The following is an 18,917-nucleotide window of genomic DNA, read 5'->3' on the forward strand; positions in this document are numbered from 1 at the left end:
GCTTGAAGTTTGGAATTGTGCTGCCTACAGTTATGGTTTTCTTTTTCAGGATTTCTTTGGCTATCTGGGGTCTTTTCTGGTTCCATATAAATTTTAGAGTTGTTTGTTCCAGCTCTGTGAAGAATGCTAGTGTTATTTGGATAGGGATTGCATTGAATGTGTAGATTGCTTTGGGTAATATCAACATTTTCACAATATTTGTTTTTCCAATCCATGAACATGGAGTGTTTTTGCATTTCTTTGTGTCTTCTTCAATTTCTTTCTGAGCTTTCTATATAGTTTTCGGCATACACATCTTTTACCTCCTAGGTTAGGTTTACTCCTAGATTATTTTAAGTCTTTTGGTGCAATTGTGAATGATATTGATTCCTTGCTTTCTCTTTCTGCTGCTTCATTACTGCTGTATAGAAATGCAACTGATTTCTGTAAGTTGATTTTATAATCCGTGAGTTTGCTGAATTCATGGATCAGTTCTAGAGTTTTTTGGTGGAGTCTTTTGGGTTTTCCACATGGAGTATCATGTCATCTGCAAAGAGTGAAAGTTTGACTTCTTCCTTGCTGATTTGGATGCCTTTTATTTCTTTGTGCTGTCTGATTCCTGAGGCTAGGACTCCCAGTACTATCTTGAACATCAGTGGTGAGAGGGGACATCCCTGTCATGTTCCTGACCTTAGGGATAAAGTTCTATCATATTCTATGCAAGGAAGAACCAGCTCTATATTGATATAGTCACTACAAAGACTACATAGAAGACAAAGATGATATTCTAAAGAAGAATATTTTGGAGAGAAAAACATACAGTATTGAATAGCCATCTAGGTCATCTCTTTAGACCAAAATTTCATTTTATTTTCTGTGATGCTCTAGTAATGCTTCAATAGCATTACAAGGAGCCCTAAATCCTGGCTCATAACATGTTCTTGTTCCAGTTTTAGAAACACAATGGACATCAAAATAGGTATAAAAATACATCTCTTCCTGGGCCTTGTGAGGATCAAATGAGATAATGTACATGAAGGCACTACAGATACTGTACAAAAGTTAGCTGGATTCTAGGGGAAGGCTTTTCAAAGACCACAGTGGCACAGCAGAAAGGCACCTGGATTCAGTGTGGAAAATCTTAGATTTACTAGCTGGGTTCTCTTGAGAAAATCATTCAAATTTAATTCCTCTGAGGGCATCTTTTGGGATGAGCACTGGGTGTTGTATGGAAACCAATTTGACAATAAATTTCATATATTAAAAAAAACAAATTTAATTCCTCTGAGTTTCACTTTTTTATATGTAAAACAAGTATAATTTCTACTACTGTTTTGTAAACCACCTCAAACACAATGAGCTCTCTAATGAAAGTGCTTTGTGAACAATGCAGCGCAACATTAATATATTGCTCTTAGAGTGTTTAGTAAATAAAATGGACTTGAAGGAATAGCATTTTTAACAAAATAAATACAATTGTTTGATTAAAACATCTCTTTAGAAAGGTTAGGCAATTGAAGTTAGTTCTTCATTGAGTTCTTATCAAATAATCATCTCAGTGTCTCTGTGGAGAGGGTAGAGAAATGGTGAGCAATTTCCTGGCCTTGAACACCTTATCATTTCAAGTATAAGTAAGGCATACTTTGAGTCTCTTAAAGATATAAAAGAAATCAACAAAAACCAAAAATTTATTCATGGTATGTGCCACTTTCGTTAAATCTGTCATCTAGCATTCATAATACTTAAGTATTGTGTACATTATATACAAATTGTATGCATAATATTGTATACAAAACACTGTATTATGTCCTGACTTATGAGTGAGAGAGTGTGTGTGTTTCAGAGGGAGGAACAGAGTTGAAATGTATACTATAAAAATGTATATATATGTATGATTCCTTCTCCACCCTCAGTGTGAAACTTATAAAATTTTGTAATATAAAGAAGCATAAAACGAGTATCAAATGACTTTTTCAAGGATGTGTTATTGAAACTTACGGAGCCTAATACCTAGAAACTGGTCTTTATTTTTACAAAAAAATAAATATTAGAGGACTAAAATGTCAGGGACCATATATATTTAGCCATACTTCCCTAAAGTCCAATAAATGAGAATTAAAACAAGGAATTAAGAAGACATTATGCTAAGGTCTAAAACACACACACACACACACACACACACACACACACACACACACTGAACTCCTTAGTGTTCTAGTGATTCATTTAGACATGTGAAGAGGCAGAGACTTTTGGAGAAGCAAGGAGATCTAGGATAAAGCCTTATTTGAGTGACAGGTGTCAAATTACCTCACTGAGCCTCAGTTTTTTCATCTATAACTCATTAGGTTGTTTTAATGAATAAATGTAACAAAACTGTGCTAGGAAAACGTTTGGAACTCAAAATGTTCCATTTAGTATTCAGTAAGTCAAGAATCTTCCTTTTTAATAAACCCACCAAGTGATATTTTGATTTAGCAAAGATGGGACATCCTGCACTAAATTTCATTACTTTCTCTTTCCCACAGAAGACTGGTAGTTCTTATTGGTGAATCGTTAATATTTATGGAATAAAGACATCTTTTTCACATTTCAATTTTACTTTTAAATGTTTTCAATACAGTCACTAGGAAGACAAGGGACGGTATTTGTTACAGTTAAAAAAAACAACGCATGATTTTCTAAACTGTCTTTAAATGAAAGCAATGTTTCAGACTAGAGCTTTATTCTCAGAAATATATGAGTTTGGGTATGTTATTTGAGGTTAACAAGGATGTGATTTTGAAGTCATAACTATTGTTTGTGAGTGTATATAAGATGTGAAGCTGATTATTTGCAGGTTTACCTAAATTAGCACATCTGGTTTCTAATGTTGCTAGGCCTCAACAGTAATAAACAATCACATTTCTACACAGCTTTTTCACATGCTGTTGGGTCATTAGTTTCTTCATCTTTAAAGTTTTCAATATTCTTTTCAAGGCATCTTGAATACTTGAGCATCAATTTTCCCTGTTTGCAGCAATCACCAGTTGAATGCTTTTGTGAATGGCAAATTAAATGGATTTTCAACAATGTCGATACTTTTAAATGAGAGTCCCAATGAAATTATGGATGAATCAAGGGACAGCAGGAAGTCGGTGATTTTTCTGCATTCGTAAATACCTTTCTAAAAAATGCCATCCTTAGAACTCTACAGCCATTAACCCATTAGTGCCAGTCTGTCCATCTGCCTCTTAGATAATTCCTATTCTTTTCTTAATGGCTCTAAAAATTCACACGCGAAAAGTTAAGTATACAAACAGTACTTATCAAAGTGTATAAAGAACAGTAAATATGCAGTCACTTGAGGACTCATACAAAATATTTACATCCCTGACTTCTGGAAGGTCTAAAGTATAAATGGTATGAAAAAAATATCTTAAGGGTGCTTGAGTGGCTCAGTTACTAAGCATCCAACTTCGGCTCCGGTCATATCTTAGGGTCCACAAGTTTGAGCCCTGGGCTCTGTGCTGACAGCTCAGAACCTGGAGCCTGCTTTGGATTCTGTGTCTCCCTCTCTCTCTGGCCCTACCCCACTCACGCTCTGTCTTTGTATCTCTAAATAAAGCAGCCACCTTTGGGATTCGCCATATATGCTTCTGAGAAGGAGTGTGGCATGAGGAGACTGATGTTTAAGGAAGAAGATTCTTGCTGTTACTAAATTACCATAGAAGAGGAAGCATCATTTGACCTCCACATTAGTCATGTTGCCAAATATAAATTAGGTTTTTCAAGCGAATTCCCACTATTTTCATATATTTCCTCCAGAATTCAGTTATTCATTCAGTTGAGGGTTAATCTGACAAAACTATTGCATGATTTTCCAGAAGAGGAGTAAGTTAGCAGAGTGATTAGACATACGGGCTTTGGACCTACACCATCTGGGTTTAAATCTTGGCCATATTCTCTGCCCCCTGTGTGACTTAGATAAACTGCTTCGTCTCTCCCAACTTCAGTCTCCTCATCTGGGATAATATAATGTCTCCCTCCTTGTTTTAATGAGAAGATTAAGTGATAAGAGTGTTGAAAAAGTACTTAAATAGTATTAAGTAGTATAAAGACTCAGTAAGTGATAATTAATATTTCTGAATTTAAAGAAATCTGTTATTTCTGAGGCATTTTTACTGAATCATCATGCAAACCTATGCCATTTTTCTTCACTTCTACAATAGAGAGAAAAAGCTTTCAACACTGAAAAATTCAAAATGAATTTGAAAACGTGACTCGGTAATTTCTAAATACAGATGTAGACATTTTAAATTTTGCAACATTTTTATTCACTGGAGTTTTACAATTGCTTATACAATTGTTCTAAATGCTTTGGACTAAATGTCTAAATTTCACATATTCTCAATTATTTTCAAACATAAAGTATATACATTGAGTAATCTACCTTATGGTATATTAGGACTTCATTTTTAAATGCTTTTAAAGTGATAAAACATTTGTTGAGAACAAAAGAATGAAATCATGGTGGAAAAATTATGAAGACAATATCTGTGATGAGGTGAACTTTGATGTTTATTTAAAAGCAGGCCTTGGTAATAGAAAAAGTTAGATCTTTTGGGGGGCTTTTTTGCTATTATTGTTTTGGTTTTGTTTGTTTTGTTTTTTGCTTTCTTCTTAGACTTTTTTCTAGAGACTAGGATTAGTTATACATGGACAATCTACTATGAAAAATTGATAATACTATGAATTAAATTTGATCTAAAAATATCATTCATACCATTTAGGATTTACCAATTTTCTAGTTAATTATAGTTCTTCATTCTCAATCAGTTTTGATTCTAGAACTTCCATGATGTATTCTGCACTTCTTTCAGTTATTATTTGTACAGAGTAAGACATTTTCTTTTAAGCCTAAGGCAGAAATACCTTCCCTTGAAAATAGTGTGATCATCTGTCAGCAATACAGTCTCAGATTCTAGATGCCTTTTTCACATTGGCATCATAGGTCAATGAATAGGTGTCAAGATTCTAGTACATGTAATGCAGATTACTAAGAGTTTTTGCCCTCAGAAAAAGAGTTTTGCATTTAATAAGAGAAACGCTTAACAAATAAAATGAGGTATACTAAAAGGCATACAAATGCTTGGGATTTAAGGGGACTGATTAATTGCATCTCTATCTTTTTCCTCTAATGTCCAGGACCCTATGAGAGGTAAACTGAGGAATTAAGCTACTACAGATCAAAACAGCTTTGGAGAGCATATTAATTGCATTGTGAGGCTTAAATGTGTAACCTCAATGTAGCTCTTTGAGTTGAGCTTACAATTCAAATCTGCAATGCTCCCCGGAAGTGCAGAGTATAGCCCTCTGTGAATTCACTGCGTATCAAACAGCGTGCAATCTCTCTGTGGGCAAGCCCATGCATAGTAAGAACCTCAGATGCCCTAGGCCAAGCCTGCTCAATTTCTTCTCCCAAATTCATCAATCAAGGCAGGCATTCCTCCCCAGGGGAGGATGGAGGGAGGGAGCCAACAAGATGGAAGTCTCTCTCCCTTATTTTTTCCTGTAAGAAGTGCAGTGGAAATTCCCCCTTCATGAATCGGGAATATGCAAAGTGAAAGTAAGTGATCTTGTTCTAATGGAGACAACATGCATGGAGTTCAAAGGATGAAGAGTCCAGATGGCTGGATGATGGGGAAATAATTCAGAAAGGAGTTGGTGGCTGAGATAGGCTAAAAGAGGAATATAAATTAGGCTAGATGAAAGAACAAGGCTCCCATGGAGAGTCTGGTAGAAAGTCCAGAAGAAATAGCTAGAATTCCCAAGCATTAAAGAGGACCCCAGGTGACACTGAAGTGAATTTCTAATGAACTTAGAATGATTGAAGACTCTCTTTATTAATATTTAGAAGGCAAGGAATAGCCAGTCATCATGAGGTGTTTAAGATTAGCAAGCACATGTGGTGTATGTTTCAGTGGATGTGACATTCTACAGAAATAGTATATTATTAAAATAGATGTGGTGTGGTTCAGGCTTAGCTGCTGGACAAAACAAAAACAAAAACAAAAACCTCAGTACCTGTGACACAGAGTAGAGGGGTAGAGAATGAGAAAATGAATAAATGTATACGGAAAATAAGAAAACAGAAGGCCACAGTGAAAGAAAGAATTTTGGAACGTGTAATATGGAAAATGGAGCAATTCCCAGAGATGAAACCCAAACTATAATTAGAAATTAAAATTTAACCAAAAAAAAAAAAAAAAGGACTTTCACGGAGGCTCATCAATAGACTGAAATCACTCCAGGGTGCTAGCAGAATTCAGTATAAGCTGGTGGAGGAAGATGGACACCCATCCTAGAAATCGTTTGTGACGCTAATGAAGAATTAAATAACAGAAATACAGAAAAGGCAAGTGGTCAAGTGCTCATGGTTAGTCATCTGGAAATAGTACTGAGGAACCAGTTATATGCCCAGCTACTCTCCTGGCCTTAAAAGAAGAGGTTAGGAGACATGGGGGGAAAATCAGGCTTCAATGAATAAAAGGTAGAGTTTAGAAGAAAGATTTGAGGATTTGATACAAGGTGCGATAAAATGCAGGTAGTCGGTAACATGCTATGCATGATACACTAATAAGGGAGTGGACCAGTATAAGTGATCTGGGAAAGAAGGGCAGTCTGAATAAGAAAAGGGATTTGCAAAGCATCAATAGCAGAGATTAAGAAAACAATGGTTTGAGAAAGCAGCTCCAGAGACCCGTGGACAGGGCAGGAGGTTGGCACCATTTAATCATTTTCAGCCCTTTGGAATGGTATTGCCAAGTCACTCTGGATGTTCAAAAATTCTATTTCTTCAACATCTTTATAATTAGGAACAGGAATTGGTGTCATCCGATTGGAGCTTGCTGCTAAAGATGTGAGAGTTTTTAGAGACAAATACATGGTCTTGACAACACAATCTAATGTAGTCACGGTGCCATCCAGTGGTTAGTTTGATTACTTTTACAGGTACTTCCCATCACTCTTTAAGAATGTATTTTACTCTCTAGTGAATATTCATCTAAGTTTCATCAAGGTTCTATGAAAAGCATTTTACTGTCTTTTCAAAAATCACATAGGAGGGATTTGATTTGCTATCCACTTCTAAACTAATGGAGTTATAGCCAGCTTGTTTTCTATATGTGTTATGCTCTGGAAAACATGATTTAGCCTGTCTTCTATCGAAATTAATGCAATAAGGAACCATGAAATAATGGGCCTTACACTGTATTCAATTTTAGTCCTAATGGAAACACAATGGAAAACAACATCTGCGACATAGGCCTGGTTGCTTGTAGGAAAGTAATGGATATTTTCTGCTGTGATTTTATTGGTGCTCTGGGTTTTATCCTTCATCATATGCTCATCAGTATAGTAATAATGTAATACATACTTTGACTTGACTTGTACATAGTCTCAGTTTGTAAGGTCACATGGGTAAATGTAGCTGGAAGACTTTTAATTTGGCTGCTGACAAAGTAGGATAAATCAAGACGCCATTAGAAGGAACCCTTCTCAAATTTTTTATGAAAGCACAGCTTTTAGATTTATTGCACACATCTGTAAAAAATATACTTTACAGTAAATTTTAGTAACATCACATTGGGACATTTGAACCTTTGGCAATGAAATTCTGCATTGCCACCGAAATTCATTATTTAAATCTCCATGGTAAATTAGCTTTATGAGGTGGCTACTTTATTTTCCTATGAATCAAAGGCAAGAGTAGAGACAACTTCATCATCTTTATCACTGTTTATATGGGAAAGTACTAAACATTTTGCCCATGGAGAAATCTGTAAAGGCCTTTGGGTTTACCTCTTTATCAGCAGGCATAAACACATCCAAACCACCCTAGAAAAATGGAAGTTAACATCTAATATTGTTTCTAAACATCTAAAGGGATAGCCTCACTACAGTGGACTATGTCAAACTGATACAGTATTTCAAATCACTTCAATTTGAAAATGATTGGAGCCACTTATCATTTGATTCTTTTCACACTATTTGTCTTCAGATTTCTTCCATTTGGTTCAGAAAACACAGAACTGATTTGGAGAAGATGGTATTGATGTAAATGATGGCACTGTCTGTGGGAGCAGGAGATCTAAGGCTACTTGGAGGGTGTGGCGAAACAGGTGTTGATGATCCAAACGGAAATGCCTTCTTGCTCATGAGTTACTACATTTGCTCTTAACTTGTGCAGTTAAATACCTCACACAATTTATCAGCGTTAAATGAATATTCCCTAAAAATTTTACCTAGCCTCTACCAGTCTACAATCTGCAACCAAGACAATACATTTTGGCTTCTTTTGCTCTTGCTGTTGAGTTTATAGTTTTCAAACTTTACATATGGAAAGTGTTAAACTTACAAAAACAAGTTTAAGGAATAGTGTGATGACCATGCACATACCCTTTGCTGCTACCAAATGGTAACTTTTTTTTTATGACATTTGCTTTGTCTGTGTAACGATAAGCTTTTTATTTTTATTTTTTTTTGTCTGAACCATATGGAAATAATATAGGCACTTCAGCCCTAAGTACAGTATGTATCTTAGGAATAAAAATAGGACTACTCTTCTACATAAACACAACATCATTTTCAGTCACCCCTAAATTGAACATGGTGTAGTAATATTATCAAATATAATGTCTACGTGTAAATGTCACCTGTTGTCCAAAAACACCCTGGATAGCTCCATTGTAAAGGTACAATTCTACCTTTACAACTAATATCCTGTTCCCTTTTATACAATGGTTTTTGCATCTATGGATTCTTGCCTGACTCACATATTATATTAGCTATTGCAAAAAGGTGTTTTCGACTTTTATTATTACGTTTTGAGACAGCCTTCTGCTGTGAAGATTTTACTCCTTTTATTTAAAAATATCACCCTGGGTTCATGGGTTCTTTTTTTATTTAACATTTTATAACCCGTTGCCATCATTTTTCTTTTTCATGCTCCCATTGTCCTAAATTTTGCCAGTGGGAGCCCCTGAAAGCCCAACTCCTGTGTCTTTTTGACATGTCCCAACAGATTTGGAGCATGTCTTTACTTTCTTACGTAATAAAGTAGGTCTGCCTTGTGCCTTCCCCATCCCAGACTTAGAAACAAGAAGTCCTGTTTTGTTGTTGTTGTTGTTGTTGCTGTTCCTGTGGGTAATGGTACTTAGAAACCAAAATATATTTATTTTTACTGGGATATCATTCTTCTAGGCTCTTTCAGTGAACAGGGCTAGATTTTTTTTTTAAATAATGAATTCAAACTTTGCCTCTAAGTCAGATGCAACACCAAAGGCTTCTGCCTCACCTTTCTCCATTCCATACGCATACTTCACATCTTCCACTTTGAAAACACTGCTACCTACCATCAATATATTTACCATTTGCTCTATCACACAATACACAAAACAAAGTTTTAGGATTTCTGCACCAAGAACAGTACTAACAACAAACCTACTATGTCAAGTTCAATGTTTTTAAATATTCTTTTATGTCCTTAGATTATGTACCACTGTGGGGTTTCACTTAACAATATATCCTGAAAACTCACTCCATATCAGTTTAGAGATATACGCTTTATTCATTTTTATAGGTTTACAGTACCCCATTTTATGGATATATCAGAATTTGTCCAACTAATCTCCTATAATTTGGCATTTAGGGTTTTTTTTTCAATATTATACCACAATGATTAAGTCTGTATATATATCATTTTGTATTTTTAAAGGTGTTTCTTGAGGGCAAATTTCTAGAAGTGGCATTGCAGTGGCAGAGATTACCAAAAAATGTATACTTTTATCAAATATTGCCAAATCCCCCTCCACAGATATTATGCCATCTTGGTCTTCCACCATTGTACTTCTTACAATAACCAAATGATTATTTCTCCCTGAAAATATTAACAATATTAACGGTTTTAAATAGTAAGAGTTGTTTGGAACAAATGTAAAGGTAAGAATTTCTTGTATACCCACTTCCTGATTCCAAACTCAAATTCAAATTATATAGGTGGTATGGCACTCCTGGATGGCTCAGTCAGTTGAGCATCCATCTCTTGAGGTCAGCTCAGATCATGATCCTGGGGTCATGGGATCCAGCTCCCACATTGGACTCTGCACTGAGCGTGAAAACTTCTTGGGATTCTTGCTCTCTCTCTCTCCCTCTGCCCCTCTCCCCTACTCATGCTCTCCCCAATTAGTCAATTAATCAATAAATAGAATTTAAATTACAGAGATGGTAGATGCCACTGAAGAAACAAAGCCAGACTATAATATTAAACAAACCTGCTTAAGTGGTATTTTGAAGCTATAGTGGTTTATGATTGTTTTTCTCCTGGACTAATTAAAAATACAAAATAAAACAAATTCATACATTGGAAATTTAGAGTAGGAAGAAATCTCAGAGATTTACCAGTGAAGTACTGACAACATAAAGAAAATTGAATGTTTATCATTTTATTTCTTAGAATACGATGCTGTTTCTTAGAATATGCTGCTCTCTCCTCAAAATACAATTTCCTCTCCATTTATTTCCCTAGGGTTCTCAACAGTCTCTATGTCAACCCTAAATCTTTCTAAATTTCTACTATTTCCATTCAAACAGGTCCTACGATCCCATAGTCTTATTTCTCAGTTCCCATTCTTAAGCGACTGAGTATGGAAGACTAACTCATGGGACTGGAGCCACTTAAGATGCCCCTCATGCAACACCAATGGGCTTTGACCACCGTCCAGCATACCTCCTTCCCCAAGATCCAGTGTCTGAAAATCCCCTTCAATACCTTCTCTCCCAGCTGATGATCTTGGTTTTTACTTTATGTGAACACCAAAAATATTTCACTTAGAGTTCCAGCCAATCCTATCTTCCTTTTCCTACATCTTTACTTCCACTTTTTTTTGTTTCTCTTCCTCCAAGCTGGCTATCCCCCCTTCCCATTACTCCAAACCACTCCCCCCCATACACACACACACACTCTTCCCCTGCAGTTGTGCTCCATAAATCATCTCTTTTTTAGCTTACAAATGTTTGAATTTTTTTTCTAGTAACTTCTCTTTGTTTACACACATGCTTAGGTCTCTCACATTCTAAAAACCACTTCTGGGGCACCTGGGTGACTCAGTTGGTTAAACGTCTGACTTTGACTCCAGTCATGATCTCACAGTTCATGAGTTCAAGCCCCACGTAGGGCTTTGTGCCGACAGCTCAGAACCTCGGGCTGCTTCAGATTCTGTGTCTCCCTCTCTCTCTGCCCCTCCCTCACTCACACTCTGTCTCTCTCAAAACTAAACAAACATTAAAGAAAATATTTTTAATAAAAAAATAAATAAATATAAAGACAGCTTCCTTTACCCTATTACCTTGAATTGGATTAGTACTTTCCAATTATAAAATTCTGATAGTGACTGTATTAAAATCAAAGCCTCTGTTTACTCTCCTGTCAAGCCCTCATAATCTGGCTTCCATTTCATAAAAGTTGTTCTCTTAAAAGTTTCTAATGACCTCTAAACCAAATTCCAGTAGTCTCTTACTGGTCTCCATCCTCCTTAAGCTCACTGTGAGGATTGCCACTATTTATTGTGACCCTTTCTGTGATTTTCAGGAAATTTTGCTATCAGTTTTCCTCCCAAACATTCCTTCTCTCTCTTGACCTGTAGTATGTCCCAACTGCTAAAACTAGGTATTCCCTAAAAGTTCTTTCATAAACCCTAGTTGAGAAGTTCACCAGATGAAGAAGTTAGAGGACCCTAAATGAGAATGTGTCTCTTGGATTATGAAAATGGCATAATACATGTTGGGAAGCTCATTGCATAAAGCCTGAGAACAAACAGGTATATAGATAGGTTCAGGTTACTTGTTAACAAATAATAGCTAGATGACAGATATAGATAGGTTCAGATTATATGCCATGTAGTTCTAGGACTTTATTTCGTGGGTATTACACATCAGAATATTTATGGGTCAGTATGTCTTCAGCCAATACATATCAAAGCAACAGTTTTTAACTGACTGAAAGCAAAGAGCTGAACTACAATTAAAAACATATGTATTTTAACTCTTAGCATTTCTGCTAAAAGATTTTTTAAATCTAATATCAAAGGGAACTGCACCATATTACTGCCCTTGGTGATGGCATTAATAATCGTCTATTACATACATTAGAAATCAGCCTTATTTCTCTTTTTTAAAGGCCTAACAATTGTGAATATTTAAATATTTTCTACAAAAATAATAATGTTCAGGCTTCTATTTAGGTAGGTCAATTTGTAACCTGCTTTTGTAACATGTTTTTTATAGTAATCATTCAGAATAAAACCTGCTCTTTATAGTAATCATTCAAACTAAAACCTGGTCTTCATAGTAATCATTCGGAATAAAAACCAAACATATTATGGTCCTTTAGTCAAGAATTTAGGCAATATTTATCACACATCCACTGCCTGAGCTATAGCACGTATTTACTGAGTGATAATTATATGCAAGCCACTAATCTGGGTGTTAGGGATTCAAGCCAGACAAAATCTCAGCCGCTGTAGCATATACATTTGAATTAGACTGGCTTAGATGTTATGGTATATGTAGCCCATACCTGTCTCTTCCTGCACTGAGTGGTGCTGGACGGGTTGTGCCAGTGTTTAGTGAACACACTAAGATGGACAGCTACGATATTTGTCTTCTATAAGGAGAAACTGTTCATCTTAGTCAGTGGTGGTTCAAAACTAAGGGTGATCTTGCCTTAAGGAATTTGGGGCAATATGTGGCATTTTTGGTTGCCACAACTGGTCCATTACTCACATCTAAAATTCTGCGAAACATCCTACAATGCACGGAACAGCCTCCCAAACAAAGAGTTCTCCAGTCCACACTGGACAGTGCCAAGGCAGAGAAACCCTGCTGTAGACTAAAGAGCCCATGTGGCTTGAGTTTTCTCTTAAAAGAGGAACATGAACCACATGTTCCCACAGCCTCTCCTACCTCTGACCACAGAGATCCCCCTTCAAGCTCATTCCTCTAATCTTCTTTGTTCCATGGGTAAACACACAATGTTCAGTTGAGATCCATCCGTACCTTCTATTTGTTTTCTGGGATGTTCTCAAGGGTCAATCAATGCTTACTAAAGTTTTTGAGCAAGCACTAAGGTAGTAAGTTCTATGCCTGCTGGGCATAATTATAGGAAACAACTTCATTTTTTTAAATCTCATAACCCGAAGCTCAGCACAATCCACAAATTACAACTCCTTTCCAGTGTGTTTGTGCCCTCAGCAGCTCACAGCAGGACAAAATCTCAGCCTCTGCCAGCCACCATTTTTTAGCCACCTTTCCTAAAATATCAGAAGCAACAAACCTCCCAGGGTGAGGCAACATTCTGCGGCTTTGCCTGCATGGATCAGTATTTTTCCCACACAGTGATTATGTTGCTATGAAATAGTCAATAATTATTTTTTATTTAAATCATGAGTACAAGGAGGAAGTTAGTCAGACTGTTACTCATTATCAATACTCTACTTCATACGATAGGAAGCTCACAGGGGCCTTGGTTGGTAGTCCAAAATTCACTTGTATTTTTCCCTTTCATTTAAATGCTGTGTAAACTTTTCTGATTATAATTCCATTTCTATAACTATACGACAGGCTATGAACCGTCACTTAACAACATTTGAGCTCCAGATGGAATTTATACCTTTACCACTGTGTAACATTAGACAACTCACTTAACTTTTCAAGGATAGGATTTAGTAATGTATTGAGTAAATAGTCTGAGCTAGTATCTGACATGAAAATGATGAGTCTTAAGTAAGTATTGCCAGTTTCTGGCCATGTGACCATCGGCAAGCCTTCCCTCGCCCACCATTTAGAGATTAATTTGAGTATTAAAGATTTTTTCCATTGCTACTGTCACCACCAAATTGTTGTCTTCAGTGTGTCTTCTAGCTCTGCAGATACAACTCAGTATCACCCTAAACTGAATTGGAGAAAGGATATCCAGTATTCAGGATGTCTAAATTGACCAAAATTAAATAGGTTTTTAAACTCTATGTTTCAACTTTTTTTCCCTAATAAAATAACTTTACTCTCTACCCAGGCACAGAAGCATAGGAATGGAAATTTATTTTGCACCCCACTGGCCCCAGACATTATCTTTTCTAACATGCACACTCTGTTTTAGATTCACTAGGAAAGATTAATAATTTAGAAACTGAATATTTCTCTTTAGACTACTAAAGGTTGAACATTTTTTCTGAAGATTCTATCTCAGAATTTCTGTTCCTTCCTGACATAAAACTACATGGGCTCTGTCCTTACAGAGAAAGAACATCTTCACTAGCAAACAGAAATGTCACCAAGCATCAAAATATATTGAGAGCCAGGTCCCCTCTACTGTGAACTGCCATTTTGGTCACTAGCTACTGATCGTCAAGAGCACTAGTAACACTGAAGAGTGGACCTCAGACATCATTTCCTATTATTTGTGAATGACTAATTAACCGTGTTCCCAGTAAGTCAATCACCATTGCTTATGAAGAGTCATATATTTGAATGACAACTAGATACTGAGGGACTATCATAATAAAAATCAAATGCCACTTTATTTACTCTTCACCTATCCACTTGCATTTTTATCTAACCAGACTATTTTTCCAGGCAATCATGTTTAATATGGTAAAGTCAATCGGGCATGTTTGAGGGTAGGTGCATGTTGGTATGATTCTAGTGTGATAGTTTACAAAACAACATCCCACTTTTCCAATGTCCCTTCTCTGCTAGATTTCTTCAGAGGACCCAGATAATAAATGGCCACACAACATCTTCTTAAACAAGTTTGCACTGCAGAAGGAATGATCTCATTCTTCAAGAAGCTTAAATCTTTATTGGAGATAAATGACAAATGCATGTAAAAGAGAGAGTGAGAGAGTGAGTGAGAGAGAGAGAGAGAGAGAGGAAAGAAAGAAAGAAAGAAAGAAAGAAAGAAAGAAAGAAAGAAAGAAAGAAAGAAAGAATCACCCATCCAAAAAGTAAATACTACAAGCAGCTATATACTGTTAGACAAAAGATGTCTAACAATAGTATATAATAAAAAACTTGTTAGAAAATATCAATAAATACATATCAGTTTTACCTAACCAAGTAAGTTATCATTTAATGATTAGATATTGCACAGCAAGTTAACTATCCATGCTTTTTTTTTGAGGTATATCCTATATTTCCATTAATTTCCACTAGATAACGTGACAAATATTTTTTAAAATCTTCAAAAGTTTTGGTCGACAGAAATTTAGGTGCAACCCTTCAGCATGTCAGGAATTGAAGTGTTTAATCTTTTGACATTTTTAGTGCTCAAAAGGGTTCATTTTATTTTATAGTTTTTTACATATCATCTTTATTTGTTCAACAAACTCCTCTGTATCCTTTTCTCTGAAACCACAGGGCTTTTTTGAGGCTCAGGGATCCCCTCATATTCACATTTCCCAGAACTTTACTCTTTCTTTGCCTGTAATTTTCTAGAATCCCTTGGATTTTACACAAGTATAAAATACTTATAACTGACATAGCATAAAATTCAGTCACGCTCATTTTATCAGTTGCGCACAAACTTCCTCATTACATACATGATACCCACGGTTAGTTTGCATTTTATTTTTATCTGTTGCACATAAGCCATTACTTTGTTAAAGAAAAAAAAAACATCCTGCAGAATGGTGGAGAGAGTGTAGGAGACTTTGGTTCTGAGTTCTACACAGTTTGGCACTTTCTTCCCTCAAATGTAGAACAAGAACATTGGAATTGTGTTCCTTTTCCCATAACTTATCTACTGTGACAGGGTTTTTATTCATGTGACCTTTAATTTCTTACTCTCTTCAGATCTAGAAAAGAAATGAAACTTTTAGAATTCTTTGAGAGAAAGGAAATAATTGTATTCGTGATGTCCATTTTAGTTAGTAAAAAATGTCTCTGAGAGGCTGACTCCCCCAAAGATTAAATGAAATGTCCATTCAGTGGTAAAGTCGGAATTGGACCCTCAGCTCCTCACTTCCCACGCCACGTACTAGCTGTGGGATACACTTCCTCCTGCCAGATTCCTCCTGAAAATGTAATTTGTCATCTTCTAAGTAGTAGACAATTAAGGCCTGAGATTCATTTTCGCTGCAAATGAATAATTAGTGAATGTCAATTTCATGTTTTCTGAGTCCATGCAGAAGACAAAAAAAATAGTCATGTTAAAACACTTAACAGGCCCTTTAGCTGTGATGACACATCAGTTCTTGGAGATGAGTATAAATATTATTATTGTTTTCCTCCTTAAAAGATCATCGAATCTGGGTCTCACTTAAAAGTTTACTGAACATTTGTCTACTCAATTTATAGCTTTAGGAGTGTTTTGCTAATAGATTCAAAAAAATACAATCATCTCTTCTAAACATTGTGTTTGCATTTGGTTTTTGCTTTTTTGTTGTTTCTTTTTTTCTCTACACCCCCTTACAGCACAAGGTGCCTCAAACCCCAAGCAGCTGCCATCTGGTTTGTTTTACATAACTCTCTAAGCCCATTCAAGTGGCACTATACCAGCGAAGAATAAAATATATATTTATATATATGTATATATTATATATAGTGGATGGAGCCCAGGAACTGCGCCCAAAATAACTTGTTAAAAGTCATTGAGCATAACAGAGGGAATCATAGGGAGGTCATAGCAGCAGCTGCTCTGGAACAGCTCCCTCTCTCGTCATGGTGCCGTAGGCATGGTTAAGAAGGCAATACTCACAGCACCTCCTCCTTCTCCTTTAGTTTTTATGCCTGTCTATCACTCGCATCTCACTAGCTGACAAGCACCTGGGATTCAATTCCTGCTGGATTTTAGAAAGTCACATTAATTTTGGTAATTTCCCTATTGTAGTAGTGAGACACCCCCCCCCACCCAGTTTGGCGAGCAGCTTTAATATTTCATTGCATATTCATGTATTGCCTCATGTTATTTTTGGTGTCTAATGGAGACAGCAGCCAGGGCTTCATGAAAGATTAGTAAGAGCCCTACAAATAGCTTTCTCACTGTTCTAGTAGATTGGTGGTTTTTTTTTCCTTTTCCTAAGAGGGCGGACCAGAATTCTTTTCAACGAAGACATATTTGGTAGTGAACAAAAAAGAAACTTCCCCAGTCCACGAAGAATCTCCTTGATACGTGAGAATATGTAATTATGATTACCCCCAAGACAGCCTGCCCCTGTGCCTCTGTTCAGCTACTGGAAGGCACCAGCTAATCTTCACGTTTTGTCTCTTTCCCCTAATTCTTTTCCCTAATTCTTCTCATTTATATTATTTAAAGAATGTCATGTTTCATTAGTTCCACATTTCTTTCGGTGAGATATAGGACCCCAATGGGAAAGAAATCATCTTTTTTTAAAAATGTCCCACACATACAACACAGTTTACTCCTTCTGAATTGCAAATAATTTATTCATGGCATATTGATGTCTTGTAACTTTTACATTTACTGGGCTGTTCTTTAAAACAATTTTCTATTCCATTTCCCTTACTCATCCAGAGATTTATAAGAATGTATAGCATGCAATATAGTGAAAAGCCCAAAGTACCAGAAAATATTTTTAGAATAGAGACATTCTACAAATGACAGATTTTTTTCCATTTTAGGCCTTATGAAAAATGGATTTGAAACTTATAAAAAATGTATCTGGAACATCTGAGTGCAAGGTTTTTGATTGGATTTTAGAATTCAGATCTATGATTCAAAAGCAATTTCTTCTTCTCTGAAAGTGGCCACACCGAATTGATTTTTAAGGAGAAAGAAAGGGTATAATTTGGATTTTGAACCCTTTTCTAAGGATTCATATTGTTTTCACTTATGCTGACTTCCTTCATCCCTACTGCATCCTTATGGAGGAGGCAAGTATGTGTTAAAACAACTCTTTTACAAGAGTTGACCTTAGGCAAAGCTATAAATAAAGCTTCACTTTTCTTTGTCCTGTTTCACCTTTTTCATTCCACATTTCCTATTATAGACCCCATGTGGCTTTCTAGTGAACATTTTTTTTTCTATCTTGAAAGGTCTTATTATCTTATAACGCCACTCAAAGAATTAGCTTTTTTTCCCACCACAAAAAATAAAGGGAGGAAATAATAAACCCAAATGAATTAATCAGTAATGGTAGACCTTCCAGTAAAAATCAGGTAAGTATGAGATAGATGTCCAGGAAAGAAAACTGGAAATTTTCCAAGTTTATGAAAATGCATAGAGGAGTAGGGAGAATTCTGTTTTGTCTCCTGAAAAACCAAAAGTCACTAACCCTATTTTAAAAATCTTGATCCTCAAACTCTGAATATTTTTCTTCACCCAGCTTTCTCTCTTCTGTGATGGCTGCATCAACTTCCACTGAGTACAGCTAATGGAGAAAAAAATAAACACCTAATTGAATAAAAAAGATAAGTAGGTTGAAACTCAACCCAAAGTTTAGGCTGATTTGCCATGGGTAGCTTTCTAACTTTTGGGAGCAATTGGTCCTTTTTGAATGTTATTTTCCACCTCTAAAATTAGAAAGCTCAAGCATATTTTTTAAACGGTTCTGTAACAGGAGCACCTGGCTGGCTCAGTCAGTAGAAGGTGCAACTCTTGATCTCAGGTTGTAAATGTGAGCCCCATGTTGGATGTAGACATTACTGAAATGATTCTGCAACAGTCTTCATTTAAATTTGAACTGTACCCATCTGCTAACTGTGTGATCCTACCCAAGCTATTTATCATACTTTACTTTGTTCATCTATAAGATCATTGCAGTGCCTACTTTGGAAGAAGTTATAGCAAATAAATGCTTAGTTAGCTTCTACTGGTTTTTAGCTATTGTTTAATTCTAAGGGCTATGTTTTATTACAGATATATTAAACGGCATACTTGAAAA

The 18,917-nt window shown here is 36.0% G+C and overlaps 1 protein-coding gene across 2 annotated transcripts in view; it reads left to right on the forward strand.

Moving 5' to 3' along the window:
- Positions 1-18,917, forward strand: part of SYT1 (synaptotagmin 1) — a 557,800-nt gene that overhangs the window by 298,651 nt on the left and 240,232 nt on the right. The gene's annotated exons all lie outside the window — the stretch shown is intronic.

This window comes from Lynx canadensis, chromosome B4 (genome assembly GCF_007474595.2).
Source record: "Lynx canadensis isolate LIC74 chromosome B4, mLynCan4.pri.v2, whole genome shotgun sequence".
NCBI classification, from domain to species: domain Eukaryota; kingdom Metazoa; phylum Chordata; class Mammalia; order Carnivora; family Felidae; genus Lynx; species Lynx canadensis.